We start from the raw sequence: 8595 nt of genomic DNA, 5'->3' as shown, positions 1-8595 counted from the left end.
AATCAAGTCCACGGTGGTTTACTCACCTCACGGGATCGATGAATCGGAGGCATTGCGGGCTCTTGGGGTGGAGTATTTAAATTCGGGAATGGTTGGACAGCCGGGTTGGTTCGGGCATATTGCGCGACCCACTCATTCATCATGGTGAAGAAGGCTTGTTTTGCCCTTCATTTTGATTATTCGCGGATGACCGAGGCTCAACGGCGGTGTCCCTTGCGCAGGAGCAGCCGCTACACTTTCAACGTCATCCGCCAAGGGTCTCTACCCGGGTTCCATTGCTAATCAAAACAAAAATTCCAACCGTCGAAGTCATCACATTATTAAGCGCTAACAATTTGGCATGTATAGCTAGACTCACACGCTATGGTAGTCCTAGAACCGACTAAACCTGGCTCTGATACAAATAAAATTGTAACACCTAACTCGTGACCGACGCCGTGTCGGACACGAGGGGTTAACGGCCAAACCCTCTCAAGATACCAACCAATTTGACATTACCAGTCAGGCTGGAAAACTGCGTCACCGTCGCCTTAAAAATCATATCTCGAGTTTCAAAACTCAGAAACTGGTTTCGTAAATTTTCCCTGAATTTAGACTCATATACCCATCCATTGATTTATTTTTAGAATTTTTGGTTGGGCCAATTGGTACAGTTTATTAGTTAAAGTCACCCATGTTACAGGGACTGACTGCTCTGACCTTCGCGCGTTACAACTTGAATATCTGCCTGTACAGGGCTTTAATACTGGTGCCGTTTGTTTCTAATGAAACTAGACTCAAAATGGAATCTTTACATATAAGGCATGACTCCTAATTCTTTCTGGATAATTTATGGTAAATTTTCAAAGTCGCGACAGGGGACCCAGAAACCGTTCTGGCCCTGTCTCACGAGAACCTTAATATTTCTCAGTATACCGCTCATATGGTCGTTTCGTTTCGTCCATATAAAAATAGATTCATCAAGGTTCAGTTCCATAATTTACTCACTATTTAATTCTACTTCTACTATTTTTAGTGATTTTTCAATCTCATCTCACTGCTGCTGTCTGCAACAGTTACTGCAGAGACTATGCCAATTTCATGAATTTTTCCTTGGCCTTAATCATCCATCATACATGACACAAATTATGGCCACCTTATCAAGATTTGAGTTTCTAAGACTCGTGGCTATAGGTTCTAGCATCCCACTCGACGACCACATAGGCCATTTTCACATGGCTTAAAGTTTACAACCCACAATTCGACAAAATATAATAGCCTATACATGCCAAATGTTCTTCAACAACAAAAACAATACCACAAGATTTCAGCCGGTGTGATGACTTCAACGACGGTCCCGATCACGCAAACAATACGAGTCCGAGAGACCTAAAATGGGTGACAAGAAAAACACCGAGTGAGTTTACAACTCAGTAAGTCATAAGCCTTCATCAATCCATCGATAAAGTTACTACAACATGAAACAATAAACGAGGCTAGGTACTCATCCATATCGAATCTATACCATAATTCCTCGGACCTTTCGGTCCAATCTCATACCAAGTCATACATCCACATTTCATATTCTACACAACAAGATATTTGAGGCATTTTCACACACTAACTCATTTCCACCACAATCATACAATTTCAATCATCACATAGATTTAAGGCTTACCAAATTCAACCCCGAGCATGAACATATTTTCTATTCGTCAAGAGCTCGAGGTACTTACCCGATCCGCTGTCCGGATTAGCTCGATAATGTCGCACACTCAGTGCCAATTGTAATGCAAGAACATATAGTGAATCCGCACACTTAGTGCTATATGTATTCAACTCGCACACTTAGTGCTATATAATCAAACTCGCACACTTAGTGCTGTACAATTTTAAACCCTCACACTTAGTGCCAATCTTGTCACCGTGTCCATTTATACCCGCACACTTAGTGCCGAGACCAATACCTTATGTATTTTGCTGCCTTTATACATTCAACAATGGCATCATTCCATACACATACATTTCCATTTACACACCAACTCATTTAAACACATTTGCATATATATATTGATCATTTAAATCAACACCAAATATACGCTTAATGACTTACCTTGTGTTGGGTAAAACAGTCCAAGTCGGCTACTCGATGACCTTCGTCTTTCCCTTGCTTGATTCTCCTTCTTTAACTCCTTGAGCTTAATCAATAAATCAACTAGTTTAACCCTCTTGCTAAACATTCATAATTCAATTACACATGCATATGTATGTTTGTATATTCGCAACCATCCTCACTTATTACCCATTTGGTCAACAATCTAAGCCAAGATAAGGCTTCAATATGGTTGCCTCTAACCGAATACATGCACACCAATCTACTTCCTTTGGCCGAATATGCATGTCTATGTGGAGGCTAATTTTACACTTAATACTACACAAAAAAACAGCATACATTTTCCTAATTAACGCATTACATATTGTAGTTCTATACACATCTCTCATTTATTTCATAACCAGAAACAACATCACAAGCAAATAGACACCTTAAAATAGTATACATGTCATACCAATTCATCATGTGCAAACATATATTCATGTAGGTGCAATGGCGAATTCTCAAGTGGCTTATATCCAAATATACACACATATCCAAAGCTTAAATCTTACTTACCATGCAACATGCATGAATCATACTTATGGATACAACATGGCCAAATACCACAACACCATACCGTTTCAATTTGGTCATGGTTAAACAAAGAACTTAGTATCTCATTCAAAAATGCTAAAAGAAAATCTAAGAATCCTCAATCCACCATCACATGAATCATTATCAAGCTTGATATTTAGCATGCAATGGCATTAACACCATATTCACTTTGGCCGAATTTCATTCCCATGACATAACAAAGATTTGAACCATGGGCTAACAAGAACATCAAGCTAGCAACTAAAATATACATGAATCTCATGGCAAAACATCAAACTTACCTTAATCTAGGTACAAGTATGGCCAAACCTCCTCCTAAACCTCTTCCAAACCAACATGAAACAAGAATTCCTTCCTTCTTCCTTAGAATTTTCAGCCCAAAGGAAATGAAAATGATGAACAAAATTCTTCTTTCTTTCTCCACACTCACGGCAATGGGCATGCATGAGACCATTTTTCTCTCTTTTTTTGTTCCTTTCATTATTAAATTCCCATGCTCACTATTTTATTTTTTTCTTACATACACCATTGTCCCAACATGTTTTATGACATGTTTTTACCCATAATCTCTTGTCATGGCGGCCACTAACTATTAGGGGGAAATTTGACATGCAAGTCCTCCCTTTGACTACATGCACTATTAGGTCCTTATAGATTAGCCTATCACTTTTCAAAAGTGTCACACAAGTCCTACTAACTGAATTCACATGCTATCGGCTAAATCAAGCTTGAAATTTTCACACATTCATAATTACATATTCTAGACAATAAATATTACGTTCAAACATTTGGTGACTCGGTTTAGCGGTCCGAAACCACTTCCGACTAGGGTCAATTTTGGGTCATCACAGAAAGGGAGTAAGCATTATAGCTTAGTAAGTAAGTATGTAAATATTAATAAACAATACATTATCATACTTTAAACAAATTCACAATATGTTCCCGGAATATTACCATCACAAACACACATACTTTCACTATTACAATCATAAACAGGTTCAAAATAAGCTATCTAGCAGAGTACCAGCAACTAAATTATTGATTTCTGGAGCTACAGAATCCAAATTACAAACCGTTAATTTTCCTTGAAACTAGATTCACATATATTCTTACCATAAAATTTTCAGAATTTTTGGTCTAGCCAATTAGTACAGTTTATTTATTGAAGTTAACCCTGTTTCACTGCTCAACTGTTCTGACCACTCTTCACTACAAATCAATTTTCTCCTCGTACAGAATTCAAAGAATGTTCTCGCTTATTTAATTTGAAACTAGACTCATTAAGGATTTCAATCATATAAATTATATCCCGTAATTATTTTGTTTACAATTTTTAATGATTTTTCCAAGTCAGAACAGGGGATCACGTAGTCATTCTAAACCAGTCTCTCAAAAACTGAAATATCTCATAATATAGAATTCCTTTGCTTGCTCTATTTCTGTTATATGAAAATAGACTCATTAAGCTATAATTTGATATCTCATTTAGTCTCTGATTCAATTTCTAATATTTTTGGTAAATTTTTAGATTCACGTCCTTTGCAACTATCCGAACAGTTTTATTGTCAATTTTGATCTTTCACACTTCAATTGTATTCATCACTTTCCCATAACAATCTTTCCAATTTCCAATCACATATCGAGCATATTGCTCATAAGTTACACACGTATATACTTACACTTATCATCACAAGGTCATACACAATTTCATTTAATCAATTTCCCAGTTGAACGCTTCGGAATAATAATAGGTACGCGATGGTATCGCACACAGCCCACCTTTAAAATCAAAGCTCTCTTGTACACATAGTGGCCTTCACTTAGCACCACTCATGTGACCTTGCTCGATTGTACTCATAATTTTGGCTCTCTTGTACACATGGTGAACACTTAGTACCACCCATGTGACCTAGCCAGTTTATCTCATAGCTCTCTTGTCTACATGGTGTCTTTCACCTGGAACCACGCATGCGACCTAGCTACATATATCCCGTAGCTCTCTTGTACAAATGATGTGCACTCAGCACTATACATGTGACCTAGCTACATACCATCTGTATCATCCAATCTTTCCGAAGGTTCAACCGGGATTTCTCTCTCTTTCTAATACTTGATTCCCTACTTCCAATAGTCAATTATGATTCAAAAATCAGCTACAATACATAAAATATGCTGAAATACAAAAACATAATAAAGATAATGTATTATTTACATACAAACTTACATACTTTCTCATTTCCATGTCGAATTATTACTGAACATTTAAATCATCATAATTATACTTACTTTCAACACCTCAGCAATCATAGTAAATATATCAATTTTACATTGAAACATGCATAAATTAATGCTTATTATACATATGAACTTACCTCGATACTAAAACAGCCATTTTACCAACTTTCTCGATTTTTGATTTTTCTCCCATTCTAGATTCAAATCTCATTTTCCGGGATCTAAAACATCATATTTTACTTATTTAATTAATGTTCTATTCAAAATAGTCCTTAACTCAAACTTTGGTAAAATTACAATTTTGCCCCTAAACTTTTGCATATTTATACTTTTTCCCCTAGGCTCGGGAATTAAACTTCATCCCTTATTATTATGTTTTGTGACATGCTGATCATTTTTCCCTTCTATGGCAACATCAAATTCTCACTCTAACACATAGTTATGAACAATAACAACTTTTACCGATTAATCCGTTTTACTCATTTTTGCTTAAAACCGCTTAGCAAAAGTTATTTAACATAATTTCAGCCTTCATATTCTACCATAAAACATCAAAATAAACATATTTCACCTATGGGTATTTTTCCAAATATGAACCCTAGCTTAAATTATTGCTAGAATAAGCTTAATCAAGTTACCGGGATTCCAAAATCGTCAAGAACTTGAAAAGATGAGTCAATTTTGGCTTTATTTTCCCTTTTTATTTCTTTTAATTACCAAATGACAAAAATACCCTTAAGGCCTTCTTTAAAATTTTGTCCTAGTCATGCCCATTTTTGTCCAAATGAAATATAATGGTCTAATTACCATTTAAGGACCTCCTCTTTAAACCCCCATTTCAATCAAGTACTTATGAATTAGAACACATATTTTGCAACTTTTGCAATTTAGTCCTAAAAGTCCAATTAAGCACTTTATCAGTAAAATTACTGAACAATATTTTTACACAATATTTTAATCAATAAATAAACCTTAAAACTTAATCGGAATAAATTTTTCGACTTCAAATTCGTGGTTCTAAAATCATCGTTCCGTTTAGGCCCTAAATCGGGTTGTTACAGCAACTTCTGCAAATAAGCCCTAATAGGCAAATTAAACATGCAGTCTATAAAATTTCTTATCAATACTCTAACACATGCATCTAATCACTCGATAAATCATAAAAATTAATTGAAATAAACTTTTCTATCTCAGATTTGTGGTTTCGCAACCACTATTCTATTTAGGCCCTATTTCAAGATGTTACAACCCTAGCTCAAAATAATGGTAGAAATGAGTAGATCATGTTACCGGGACTTCAAAAATGTAAAGAACATTAAAAATGGTGTTTGGGATCACTTACAAATGAGCTTGGAAAGCTTGAAAACCCTATCCGTGGTGTTTTTCACGAGACATTCGGCCATGAGGAAGAAGATGAGCAAATTTGGCTTATTTTGGCTTTTTAATTCATTTAATTACCAATTTACTAAAATGCCCTTAATGAAAAAATTTTAAAAACCTATCATACCATGTCCATTTTTGTCCACAAACTTCAAAATGGTCTAATCACCATTTAAGGACCTTTAATTTAAAAACTCATAACAATTAGACACCTCTAACATGTAGAACTCAACTTTTACATTTTTTTACAATTTAGTCTTTTTAACCAAATTGAGTGCCCAAACGTCGAAATTTTCAAAAAATTATTCCGTGAAATCGTAGACCATAAAAATATAATAAAAATGAAATTTTCCTCAACGGATTTGTGGTCCCGAAACTACTGTTCCGACTAGGCCCTATTTTGGGATGTTACATTTCTCCCCCTTTTAGGATTTTCATCCCCGAAATTCTTACCAGATGAGTGGTTTAACTTTCATATAGGTTCTTCTATCCCATCTTTGATAAGGAACTTTTACTCATGATGTATTTTTTATACTAGCTCTTAAATCACTTATACTGAAATTATAAGCGATTCTTTACTATACGACACATTAACTGGATCATGCTCTTCATCCACTTAAAAAGAGCTAGCATACCAAGAAATCTGACAATCCCAAAGATACATGATTCCATTGATCCGTTAAGCGAGAATTCAACACGTACCAAAATGATTTGTAGATTTCATCAAACATTTATCAACAGGCCACAAAACATTTTTCTCTTTCAAAGGTAAGAATAATCCATATAACACTCTATGTATTCAAACATAAGGATCAGAAATGTCGAGTTCCAAACTCGAGTACCACTACATTGCTCTTGTGAGTTTTCTTACAACTTTCTAAATAAACTCTCAATTTTCTACCCGAGCCCTTGTAACCACATTTTACTTTACTCAAAGATCATACAGTAACTAACTCATCATCTTTCAATGGTTCAGATATCTATGCTCTCTTAGATTCAGACCTTTCCGTAACATTGGATACTTTAAGCTATCTCATTACCTTATAGTCTTCAAACACATCATATTCCGATTAATGGCACATCACTGAAAATTAAGAAGTCTTTGCTCAATGCAGTCTAACCCAATTCAAAAACTTTAGTTAACAACATTCTCATCTATTCAAAGCTTTACTAATATGTAATAGACCATTCCACTTTCACAAGATGAAAATTTTATCACTCTTAGCAACTTTAAGATTAAATCAAAGTCTTCTTAGAAATATACACTTTTCATTCAGACCATCAGTCTTTATCCGTAAAAAAAATGAAATTTTATTCCCAGACATGAATATCTCATTTAATCTTTCAAACAATAACCAATACTGGTCGGTCTTAATCATCAATAAATGACATTTCAAGAAATCCTCTCTTCTAGTTGGTAGAACGGTTCAACATGTAATCATTCAAAGTTCACTTTTCATGCTAATCAAAAACCATTTCAAATGCATTAACTCAAGTAACAAGGATACCTCAATTGAAGGCATCAACTTCAATTAACATACTTCAAAAACGAATTCCATCATACTAATTGAAATTTGCATTTTCACTACTTATGTCCTTGCTGATGTCAAATTTTTCACGAAGATTTAGAGAAATCCAGATATCAGAATCACCACATTACTATAATCATCCAAAAGTATGATCATAATTAACTTAGTCATCATAGGCCAAAGAACACATTTGGATATGAGCCACAATCAACAATTTAAGGAATCGAGATGACATGAAAATCAAGATAAAGAAATCCAAGATACAATATAAAAATGAAAAACCCAGAACAATGCTCATAAGAAAAATATGAAGGATCTTGATAATTCTTCAGAGGAAAGAAGTCCAGAAGAATACATCAATCCAACCCATTGGAATTAAATGCAACAAGGATAATATACCTTCCCATATATGTATATCAAATAGAGCATCAATTAGAAGAAACAGAATTATAATATCATGTGCAATTTCTCATGGAATCCCAACAAACAGAACTTAACAGAATACCAGAGAGAAATAGAGAAATACTGAGTATAAACCAATCAGGTTATCAATGCTTTCGTCTAATGTCAAGATTAGAAAACATCCTCGTGCAATAACAATATATCCAAAGACACTTCCGAGAACAAGTAAACTCATAGAGTACCCCAAGATAGAGACAGTCATAACCTGCTCACTGAAATTACCACATTCAGATATCTTACATTTCAAAATTTATTTCTCCAACTATTTCTTCCATCACTAATCCCATATTATTTCTTTCA

At 34.7% G+C, this 8595-nt stretch overlaps 1 long non-coding RNA gene across 1 annotated transcript; it reads right to left on the bottom strand.

Moving 5' to 3' along the window:
• Positions 1-1076: 1076 nt before the first annotated feature.
• Positions 1077-2177, bottom strand: LOC128289340 (uncharacterized). The gene is made up of 2 exons (XR_008278950.1): positions 2093-2177; positions 1077-1368 (listed from the first exon to the last, which is right to left on the bottom strand). It is a non-coding gene; the product is annotated as an uncharacterized LOC128289340 (long non-coding RNA).
• Positions 2178-8595: the final 6418 nt, after the last annotated feature.

Source organism: Gossypium arboreum, chromosome 1, assembly GCF_025698485.1.
Source record: "Gossypium arboreum isolate Shixiya-1 chromosome 1, ASM2569848v2, whole genome shotgun sequence".
Lineage (NCBI taxonomy): Eukaryota > Viridiplantae > Streptophyta > Magnoliopsida > Malvales > Malvaceae > Gossypium > Gossypium arboreum.
This window is presented reverse-complemented; position numbering and strand designations above follow the sequence as displayed.